General features: G+C 41.1%; 1 long non-coding RNA gene across 1 annotated transcript; it reads right to left on the bottom strand.

The window, feature by feature from the left end:
- Positions 1-5,895: 5,895 nt before the first annotated feature.
- LOC135968771 (uncharacterized) lies at positions 5,896-11,293 on the bottom strand. Its single transcript, XR_010583737.1, has 2 exons — positions 11,100-11,293; positions 5,896-6,725 (listed from the first exon to the last, which is right to left on the bottom strand). It is a non-coding gene; the product is annotated as an uncharacterized lncRNA (long non-coding RNA).
- Positions 11,294-11,724: the final 431 nt, after the last annotated feature.

Raw genomic sequence — 11,724 nt, 5'->3', positions numbered from 1 at the left:
TTAAAAAGACATTCTGCTTCATATTCCTTCTATTTATAGCCAGAATTCAACCACTGGGGGCCCCGGGAACCTGTCAGGGTCTCTGTGTGCTCTTTAGCTCACACTCTCTCTTCCCTGCTCCAGCACAACTGCAGATCTGGCTCCAGGCCCAGGTGGCAGGAAAATCAAGGTGCCAAAAGGGGCTTGTGGAAGTGTATCCTGAGCAGGTATGTGCCCCAAACTTTTGGTGCAAACTTCAGGATGCCCTGCAATCCCTTGGGGAATACATGCCATATAGTAATTACTAACAGCATGGAGAAGACAGGAATCAGTCTAGAAACAAGAACAAAGGGAGGGGTGGAAAGCGTTAGGTGGTTTCTGAAGTCTTTCCCTGCAGAGAAGTCTCATGACCCAAGTAGATCATACAAGAATTCCTGAGGCCACCGCCCCCTCCTCACCTTCATGTGCCAAATACCATGGTAGGCACAAGAATTAAAAGCAAACAGATAGAAAAAATGATAATTATTATACTTAATTTTTGCCCATAGATAACTTACTGCCTAATCAAGAAACAAAACATGCACAGAAGGATATGGTTGAGTAGAGGAGAAATAGCATGGAGTATTGAACTAGAGGAAACAGGGTTTTAACCTGACTAGTCATTTGCTTGTTGTGTGACCTTGGGAATGGTGTATCTCTCCTCTGAGCCTCAAGGTTTTCATCTATAAGCTAGAAATTACATCCACCCTCAGAGGAGTATTATGTGAACTAAATAAGGTTATGGCTATAAATCACCTAGCCCAGTACCTGTCATGTTTTAGCTCAAGAAAGGGTAAGGTTTTTTTTTTTTTTTTTTTGTCTTTTTTGTTGTTGTTGTTGTTGTTTGTTTTAACCATCCATATTAGTCTGGTTTCTCCAGAGAAACAAAACTAATAGGAGATAGATAGATGGATAGATAGATAACAGATAGATAGACAGACAGATAGACCGTGTGTATGAGTGTGTAAAGAGACTTATAAGAAATTGGCTCACATGATTTGAAAGTCAAGAAGCCCCAAGATCTGAAGTCAGTGAGCTGGATTCCCAGAAAAGCCAATAGTGTGGTTCTAGTCTGAGTCGAGGGCCTGAGAACTAGGAGAGTGAATGGCATAAGTTCCAGTCTGAAAGCCAACTCACAACTCTGAGAAGAGCCAGCTTTTCAGCTGGAGCCCAAAGGCAGGAAAAGATCAGTGTCTCAGCTCAAGTGCCAGGCACGAGGCACTCCCGCCCTCAGCCTTTCTGTTCTGTTCAGGTCTTCAACTGATTGGATGCGTTCTGTCCGCATTAGGGAGGGCCATCTACTTTACTCAGGCCACCAATTCTAATGTTGATTTCATCCAGAAACACCCTCACAGACACACCCAGAATAATGTCTGTCCAAATATCTGGCCTGGTCAAGTTGACACATAAAACATCATAACCTCCAAGAAAGGAATTGGTATTCTAAAAGGAATTCAGAGAGAAGCCTATAGCATTTTGAATGAAAAAAAGGTTACCTCTGGCTGAGGGGTGTAGAGGAGTTGATAGTCGAACTCTTTTTTTTTTTTTTTTTTTTTTTTTCCCATAATTGTAGCTGCACCATCTACCAAGAACCTGCCCATCCTACAGGAAAGGCCTGGGTTTAAGTCTCATTCACTCCTTGTCAGTCTCAGCTGCATCTCAACATGCAACCCCTCATTTTTTACCTTGCATTATAGTCCCTGTCTCAATTTAACTAGTCTGTAGTCTTGATGCCACCGTCCATGATTGAAGCAGGCTCAGTGTTCATTGTTTTGTTTTGAGACAGAGTTTCACTCTTTTTTGCCCAGGTTGGAGTGCATGGCGCGATCTCAGCTTACTGCAATCTCTGCCTTCTGGGTTCAAGTGATTCTCCTGCCTCAGCCTTATGAGTAGCTGGGAGTACAGGTGTACACCACCATGCCAGGCTAATTTTTTATTTTTAATAGAGATAGGGTTTCACCATGTTGGCCAGGTTGGTCTCGAACTCCTGACCTCAGGTGATCCGCCCACCTCAGTCTCCCAAAGTGCTGGGATTAGAGGTGTGAGCCACAGTGCCCGGCCTGGCTCAGTGTTTGACACATAGTAGAGGTTCAGGAGATACTGGTTGAGTGACTATGAAATCTAATTCAACCATTTCATGCAACAGATAAAGCAACTATGGCTCCAGGCTGGTGTGTTTGTTCATTCAGCATCTGATGAGCCCTTGCTATGTTCTGCAACAACCTATCAGGGTAAATATGTAGAAATAAACAAGACATCATACATACCCCATGAAAGCTCAGGCTGGCACAAGGGAGGCAAATGAGAAAAGGGGAACTCCCATGTGCAGAGCTCTTTACGTATATCACTTCACCTTCTATTCCTAATGCCCATTCATCCAGTCGTTTATCTAAAAATATGTATTGAGCATTAACAGTTCGAGGAATTGTCCTAGGTTCTAGGGATACTACAGTTAACAAATGAGGAAGAGCTACCATTATAGAGTTCACAGTCTGATGGGTGACACAGACAAATAGCATGATTAAAAAAAAAAAAAAAAAAAGTCAATTATGAAAAGAACAGTATTTGCAAAATGCAGAGGAATCAAGAATAGAAAAAAATATATACAATCTGCCTGAGGAAGTCAGGAAATGTTTAATAGTATCTGATCTGAGAATTGAAGGAAGAGTGTGTGTTTTCCAATCAGACATATAAGGAATACTGTGGATAGTGGATATGCATCTTAGGCCATGAGAATGCCCTATACAAAATCTTGCCAACATAGGAGAACATCAACAAATAAAAGCTTTGGTGTGTGTGTATTGAAGTTCTTGACAATTTAATTTTTCCCAAAACATTATGTCAAAACATATGACCATAAACCTTTGCACACCACAGTCGAGCTCTGATTCTTCATTTGCAGACAGCTGGTAAAGTGTAACTCTTTGTGTCTGACATTGAACAGCTTTCAACATTCATTGTCAGAAAATCATGTCAGGTTGGGATATAACAGCTGGGTCAAGGAGTGCTGGTGGGCAGAGGAGACTTCTTCACCACCACTGTATATATCTTTATGGCCCTGTGGCTATTTGCCTCAACCAGTCATTACTACCTCCCTTGGATGAAATCCTGCTTTCAAGGGTCATAGGCATGGAAAACTATCTGAGAGCTGAGTTGGAGCCTCAGTGCTGCTCCTTACTTGCTCTGTTACCACATTCAAAACAACCTCATTGACCCTCAGTTTTATTAATTATTTTTTCACAGACATGGAAACTGAGGCCTAAGAGTGATAAACTGATGTGTTCAGAGTCACACAGATAGGATCAGAATATGGTCCAGAGCTCAGCAAACACAACTCCTCACTCTCTATCAACTCCTTTCTAGTATCAGAGGTAACTACAGTTCAACTGCATTTTAAAAAGGATGTGTTAATATTAATTAGGCTATTAAGCCTTACTCTGCTGTTTCTAGACTTAAAATGCTTCCTCAGTTCCTCCTTCACCAACCACAAAATAAAATCCCTTCTACTTACATGGTATTCAACATTCTTTACTCTCTGTCTTCTCTCCACCCCTTCAGCCTTAGTGACATTTATCCCCCAACCTCAACACCAAATAGTGCATGTTTTGCCCCTTAAATCCCAAATTATCTACTGTAGATGATAGATGCATAGTTCCTCAGTTTCCTAATCTGTAAAAATAATAGGTTTGACAAAGGACTAAAAGAGTCCTAAAAAAAACTATGGAGATACCTACTTCTGGCCAAAATGGAGTGAGAGGAACCAGCTTTATTCTCCTACCTGAAACAATTGAAAAATCAAACAACAACAAGAACAACAACAACAACAATAGTTCTCAAGACATTGGACACTTAGGCAATGTAGGACAATGATTCCTGCAAGACAGCTATATTAGTCTGTTCTTGCACTGGTATAAAGAAATACCTGAGACTAGGTAATTTATATCAACATATGTTTAATTGGTTCATGATTCTTCAGTCTGTACAGGCAGCACAGCAGCATCTGCTTCTCAGGAGGCTTTGGGAAGCTTCCAGTCACAGTGGAAACCAAAGGGGGAGCAGGCACACTACCTGGCAGGAAGAGGGGCAAGACAGAGAGTGGAAGAGAAGGTGCCACACACTTCTAAGTGATCAGACCTCATGAGAACTCACTCACTATCGTGAGGACAGCATCAGGGGGATGATGCTAAACCATCCATGAAAAATCTACCCCCAAGATCCAATCACTCCCACCAGGCCTCACCTCCGACATTGGGGATTACATTTCAATACGAGATTTGGGTGGGGTAAATATCCAAACTATACTAACAGGAAAAGAAGGTACGTCTTATGATTGCCCCAGCTTACAGCCTCGAGTTAATTTCTAGGCCACAGCATAGGATGTGACACCCAGATGGAGGCTAGTGGACACCCTGATTTGAGGAGACAAAGCTGATGTGGTCATAGGATGCGACATCCAGATGGAGGCTAGTGGACACCCTGATTTGAGAAGACAAAGCTGATGTGGTCTAGGGAGACCAAGGTGACTAGGGTTCAAGGGGTAGTATTCTAGAAGGAGAGGCCAATGAGATAGGGAACTCCTGAGATGTGCTGACAGTCCCCCTTAAGTATTCAGCTGATACTGCATCTTAGGCCATGAGAACAGCCTATATACAATGTTGCCAACATGGGAGAACATAAACAAATAACAGCTTTTTTGTGATGAATTCTCTACAATTTAATTTTTCTTTACAAGCAGCATGTGCATGTAAAGAAAACTACCTGAGACAGGAGGAAGGGACCTCAATCTATTATGAGGAAAAAAATCAATCCAATGACAGTAACCCAGATGATAGAATAAACAGACGAGGGCATTAAAACAGCTATTGAAAGGGTATTCTGTATGCTCAAGAAGCCAGAGGAAAGGTCAAACATGTTAAGCAGAGACATGAAAGATGTAAAAAGACACAAATTGAACTACAACATCTGAGCTGAAAAACGAACTGTATGGTTTAATGGCAAATCTAACCCCGAAAAAGACAGTGAATATGCAGATTATCCAAAACAAAACAGAGAGGGAAGAAAAAACTAACAAAAAAAATGAATGAATCATCACTAAGCTATGTGAGAAGACCATTTAGAGAATGGAAAAATAAACCACAGACTAGGAGAAAATATTTTCATAATTTATAAGGAATTCGCAAAACTCGTAATGAAAAAAATCAAACCAGGCCAGGTGCGGTGGCTCACACCTGTAATCTCAGCACTTTGGAAGGCCAAAGTGGGTGAGCCCAAGATTCGAACCAGCCTGGGCAACATGGCAAAACCTTGCCTCTACAAAAAATACAAAAATTAGCCAGCGTGGCGGCATGTGCCTGTAGTCCCAGGTACTTGGGAGGTGAAAGTGGGAGGATGGCTTGATCCCAGGTTGAGGCTGCAGTGAGCCATGACCACACCATTGCACTCTAGCCTGGGTGACAGAGAAAGACCTTGTCTCAAAAATAAAAAATAAAAAAATAAAAATAAAATCATTTAATTTTTAAAATAAAATTATATTTGAACACTCTACCAAAAACAAGATATACAAATGGCAAATGAGCACATGCAAAGATGCTTGACATCATTAGTCATTAGGAAAATGCAAACGAAAGCACAGTAAGATATGCTAATCACCTACTAGAATATCTAAATGTTTAAAGACTAACACCAAGTGCTGGAGAAAATACAGAGCAAGTAGAGCTCTCATACATTGTTGGGAGAAGTTTAAAATGTTATTATCAGTTTGGAAAACACTTTGACATCTTTGTAAAGTTAAACACACCTCTGTCATGTGGCCCAGCCATTCTACTCCTAGGAATTTAACGAAGAGAACTGAAAGCATATGTCCATACAAACACTATTGTTCCTAACAGCTTTATTTGTAATGTCTAAAATTTAGAAACAACCAAAATGTTCATCAGCAGGTAAATGGATCCATGAATATGGTATATCCATACAATGAAATAGTATTGCAATAAAAAGAATGAACTATTCATACATAGAATAACAGGGTAAACCTCAAAATAATTATGCTGATTAAAAAGAGCAGAATTTTAAAAGAATACTTACTGTTTGATTTTGTTTATGTAAAATGCTAGAAATACAAAATAATGTACAGTAACAGAAGGCAGATCCATTGTTGCCTGAAGATGGAGATGGGGATGGGGATGGGGATGAGGATGGATATGGATTTGGGGACAGGGATAGGGATGAAAATGAGGATGCGCTGGGGAAGGGGATGGGGGTGGAGACAGGAATGGGAGTGGGGATGGGAATGGCAATTGGGATGCAAGTAGAGATGCAAGTGGGGATGTGGATGGGAAGGAAGTGTGGATGGGGATGGGAATGGAGATGAAAATAGGGATGTGGATGGGGATGGGAATGAGGTTGGAGGAAGCAAGTAGAGAAGGACAAGAGAGGATCATCAAGGGGTACAGGGAAGCATATGGGAGTGATGGATATGCTCACTACTTTAGTTATGTTTGATAGTTTCATAGGTGTATATATACATGTATCATATTGTATGCTTTCAACATGTGCAGTTTATTGTATATGAAGAAGAAGGAAGAGAAGGAGGCAGAGGATCAGGAAGAAGAAGCAATAGTCGCTATGGCGCTAAGAGTCGCTCTTCTGCATCATCCAGAGGCAAGCAAATAGTGTCTTCTGCCTTCTTTATGGCTCTCAGCTCCAGGCTAAAATTAGAATAATAGATAAAGTAACTACAGAACAAGGCAGTTGTCCAGAATATTGATTTGGCAAACACTTTTCCAGTGCTTTCTGCTTGCTAGACTCTCTACTAAGTGCTTTGCATTGCTTATCTCACTTAATTCTCTTATCAGCCCTCTGCAGTAAGTACTATTACTGTCCTCATTTTACAGATGAGGAAACAGACCGGAAGTGTTAAGTGCCATGTCCAGGGTTATATGGCAAAGCCAAATTAAATGAAGTTATATAAAAGCAACTCCTAGGGCCCAGGACAGAGCAGGCATTTTATAAATATGAGTTGAGACCACTCTACTTGGTATATGTCGGTGAAGGTGACCTTGTCCAGTGATTGAGAAAGCAAACTCTGAAGCAGAACAACTTTGTTCAAACTCATTTACCAGCTATGGGAACTTTGGCTTAGAATTTCACTTCCTGTGCTGTTTCCTCATTTGTAAAACAGGGCCTGATTTAAAGGTTTATTGGAGTAATACATATAAAAAATATGGAATGATAGTTGAGAGGCAATAAATTCTCAAAATATGGCACTTATCACATTAGTTGAGTCTTGGTTTGTGCAGCATTTGTTGATTGATTGATGAGAGAAAACACAAGGCAATGTTGTACCATCCTCAACATAATCCACTTGAGAACTCACCAAAACGGCAGTCATATTCTCATTTACTATGCTATTCACAGCAAAAAAGAGATCTGTCTTCTAAACAAAACTCATCATTTGTGTCCTAAAAAATTTACTTCTCATCACTGACTCCTCTCTGGCCCTTCCTGGCCATCTCAGGACTCCCTCAATACCCTGTGAGTGAACCTTAATCTGAGGTCACTTTCTCTTCCTGGACAGACTCCCATAAGCCAGTGCCTCTCTGCCTTCCACTTCTTCTCTTCTTGAACATCCTCATCCTTGGGGCTCTTAAGCTCTCGGGATAAATGGTTCAGAGCCATGGTATGTTGTCCTCTTTGGACAAAGCTTGTAACCTAACATTCTACTTTGCTGACTACACACCAGCCACATTAATGAGATAACTGTATTATTTTTCCATCCAGTAGAGATGCTTTAGGGAGTGCAAAAAAAACCCTATTAATGAGTACTCTGGGTTTAAATGGGACTATCCCCAGAAAACAGGATATATCCTGTTCATATGACCACCTTACACATAGACCTTCTCTCCATTCTTGGTTTGTGCGAAACTCCTTTGCAACTGCATGCATGCTGCTTTACTTAAGCAAAATGCCCTTCCCCTCCCCTTTAATGCCACCACCTATGACTCATCCCATTTCACTTTCAATGACACTTTCAGGCATAGGCCCTCACATCACCCTATATTCTTTTCTTATAGTACTTTTCATAAAATTGTTTCATAACTTATATAATGGCAAAGAACCCTAGCTTGGTGGCTCTTAGTACCAACCCTGTGACCTTCAACAAGTCACTTAATTCTTTTCAGGTGCAGTGGCTCATGCTTGTAATTGCAATGTTTTGGGGGACTGAGGTGGGAGGACTACTTGAGGCCAGGAGTTCAAGACCAGACTGAACAACATAGCAAGACCCCCATCTCTACAAAAAAAAAAAAAAGTTACTTAATTCTCTGGGCCTCAGATTACACGTGTTAAATGGTGATGACAATCGTGCCTATTTTGTGGGGCAATTTTGAAGGGTAAATGGAAAAAAAAAATTCTATAAATCACTTAACACAGTCCTTTGGTAAGAAGAAAGCTCCTAACAAAGGTTTTTCTTGTGTTTGGCTGTTGTTATCACTATTGCATTTTCCAGGTTGCAGGGCCCTTTCACATTTGGTGTGTTCTTCCTGGTAAAAGACCAGGTTTGTCCTGTTAGAGAGGTCACAGCTGGCAGAACCAGGGCCTGAATCCTAAATACTGATACCACAGTGAGTTTCATTGCTGCTATTTTGATGTCCCTCCTAGCACTCAGTTCTACTGTTTCATAGAGTAGGGAGACGTTGCAATGAAGGCTTCAAATCACTTCAACGCACCTATACAAAAGTTGGCTAAGTGCTCAGAAAAAAAGTAGCTTTTGAAAAGAATGCATTTACAGCTAAAGGCTTCCACATTGGGAGTCAGTGTCAGAGAGATTAAATACCTAGACTCAGGAATGACATCTGGCTTTAAATCAGCACTCTGCCCCTAACCATCAAGTGGCCCTGGGCGAGTCCCTTGATCGGTATAAGGCTCAGTTTCCTCGTATATAAAATGGAGATTGCAATGGCACTTCTCTCTTCTAAAGCATATTGCATAATACGGGCATGTAGCAATACTAAATAAATGTTAACTAGTATTCTGATCTATTTTTTACCCTCCAATTGGTGCCTACTGCTGTTGAAGTAAAGACCAAACTCCTTAATATGATCTACAAAGCTTGGGTCTATCTAAGTGAACCTGTTTAGCCTAACATCCCACTTTGCTCCGTACACACCAGCCACGTTAATGAGATGACTGTATTATTTCTCCATCCAATAGAGATGCTTTAGGGAGTGCACAAAAGCTCTATTAACAAATACACTGGGTTTACAAAGGGACTATCCACAGAAAACAGGACCATATGGTCACTTTATATGTTGACTTTCTCTCCATTCTTGGTTCGTGCAAGACTGCATTGCAACTTCATGCATGCTGCTTTACTTAAGCAAAATACCCTTCCTCTCCCCTTTAATTCCACTACCTATGACTCATCCCTCTAGTTTCATTTTCAATGACACTTTCAGTAGTAGGCCCTCACAGCACCCTATATTCCTTTCTTATAATACTTTTCATAACTTTTGTTTGAACAACTACCTCTCTATCAAGATTGATTTATGTCTATCTCTCCCACTAGACTGTAAGCTTCATGAGCATAGACTATGACTGTCTTATTCATCATTATATCAAGTTTCTAGCAGTTACTGAGTGAATGAATGAATGAATAAAATTATTATTATATAAGACTTGCACAATAACTCTGTAAGATAAAAAGTATTATCATCTCCATTTTATAGATGTAGAAATGAAAACAGAGAAGTTAAGCAACTTGCCCAAAATGACAGTGAGTGGAGTAATGAATACAAGGGACCCTGACCTAGAGTAAGACTCCCAGCTCAAAACATTTTCTGCTACTCCATATTCTCTCTTAATATCCTATCTCCATGTCTTTTGGATCTGAAAAACTCAGCCTCTATTACTGATAACTAATGAATACAAGAGAGAGTTCTCTGAACACAGACAAACCCTCTATCCCTTCTCTTTTAGTGGGGAGCTCTTGGAAAGGAAGCTTACTTCAAATAGATATAAGAAATAAACATTTTTGCCAGCTTAAACGCAGCCTGATCCAGTGGTTATTTAGATTAACACCCCAGGGCAGTGTCCAGGCTGACCTCACCTCTATGTGGCAGAAGAGTGCCACCAGGTTCAGCCATACTCAGGAGCTTCAGCCCAGGAGAAGTACATAAGCAAATAGTTCAGAATCCCAGTGCTCCAAGGGAGCCTTGATGACTGAAACTTGAGAGGCCTCCTGAACTTGGAAGAGAGGTCAGGCTACCAAATGCTCCATTGCCCATTGAACGTTACACCCGGTGCAATTCCAGATAACTCGACACCACAGTATTCTCTTACAACTGAGAGTATTATATTTTTCAAATGCTTCCATAAACAGCTTTGTTTTCCTTTTAACCTATCAACAACTAAAAAAAATGTGGGAACAAGTAATGCAGTAAAAAATGGTTAAGTGCATGGGATTTGGAGTCAGACAGGTTGAATCCCATTTCTGCTACCTTCTAGCTATGGAACTTGAATAAGCCACTGAGCCCCGTGAGCCTCTGTTTTCTCATGCGTGAAATAAAGATTACTGTATTACATACAGAGACATCATAGAGTCCGTCAGGTGATGTACGTAAAACGCTTTTCTCAGAAGTTCAATATTAATAGTCCTTAAGTCAGAATTTCTGGACTCCACTTTGTTGAGTGGGATTTCTTTATAGTGAGGCCCACCAGCAAATATCCACCCCCTAGTTCATCTCCACAGTTAAAGAGCAGGCTGAGGAAATATTTGTGGCATGAATCAATAAGCCAGTGAATCTTTGTCCCGTGATGGCACCAAGAAACCTTTCCCTCTCTCCTGGTTCGGGGCCTAAACGCTTCTGGAATAACGAGCTGTCATGGATTGATGAATCACAAGGCAGTGGACTTACGATGCCTTCCAAGCAATCAGGTTTAAAGAAAAATCCTTTAGGGCACATTGATGGGGGTGAAAGAGAGCGAGGCTGGGTCCTGATGAATCCCACACACAGCCTGACAGAGTGAATGGCAGCCTCATCAAATTGGTTCTTGGCGGAGGCACTCGGGGAGTTCTTACTTACCAGCCTCTCCAGACCTGTCTGTCTGTCCACCGCAGACTCTACCTCTGATTGGGGAGGCCTGAGTCAGGCGACCAGGGGATCCTGCTGATTGGAGTCAGCTCTATGACTCGTCAGCTGGAAAGAGGGGGATATTGAATTCATCAGTCATGTTGACAGGGGGCGTGAGGTGGAGAGTGCAGGGGAAAATCCAATGTTGGGCAAAGCTGTGAAGAACACTGGGTTAGACTTGGGCACGATAACCTCTTCAGCCAAATTAAGGGCCCACAGGCTCCCATTGTTTTGTTTCAAATTGCGCTGAATGATGAATAATAAATGTTAGCCCTTGGTTCTCACTCTAAGTCTAAGAAAACAGTAGGCAATTTCTTAAATCTTTTTTTCCCAGTGTTTTCATGTATCTTTACATGTTATACAACATTTATATTTCAGTTATTGGACACGCTGTTACTATTTGGGATGGGAGCAACCAATTGGGATTTATTTTATTTTATTTTATTTTTTCTTTTTCTTTTTTTTTTTTTTTTGAGACAGAGTCTCACTGTCACCCAGGCTGGAGCACAGTGGTGCGATCTCGGCTCACTGCAACCTCCACCCCGCAGGTTCAAAGATTCTCATACCTCAGCCACCT

The sequence above is a fragment of the Macaca fascicularis genome, chromosome 1 (genome assembly GCF_037993035.2).
Source record: "Macaca fascicularis isolate 582-1 chromosome 1, T2T-MFA8v1.1".
In the NCBI taxonomy this organism is placed as follows: Eukaryota; Metazoa; Chordata; class Mammalia; order Primates; family Cercopithecidae; genus Macaca; species Macaca fascicularis.
Note: the sequence above shows the minus strand (reverse complement) of the source record. Positions and strands in the feature narration are given on the sequence as shown.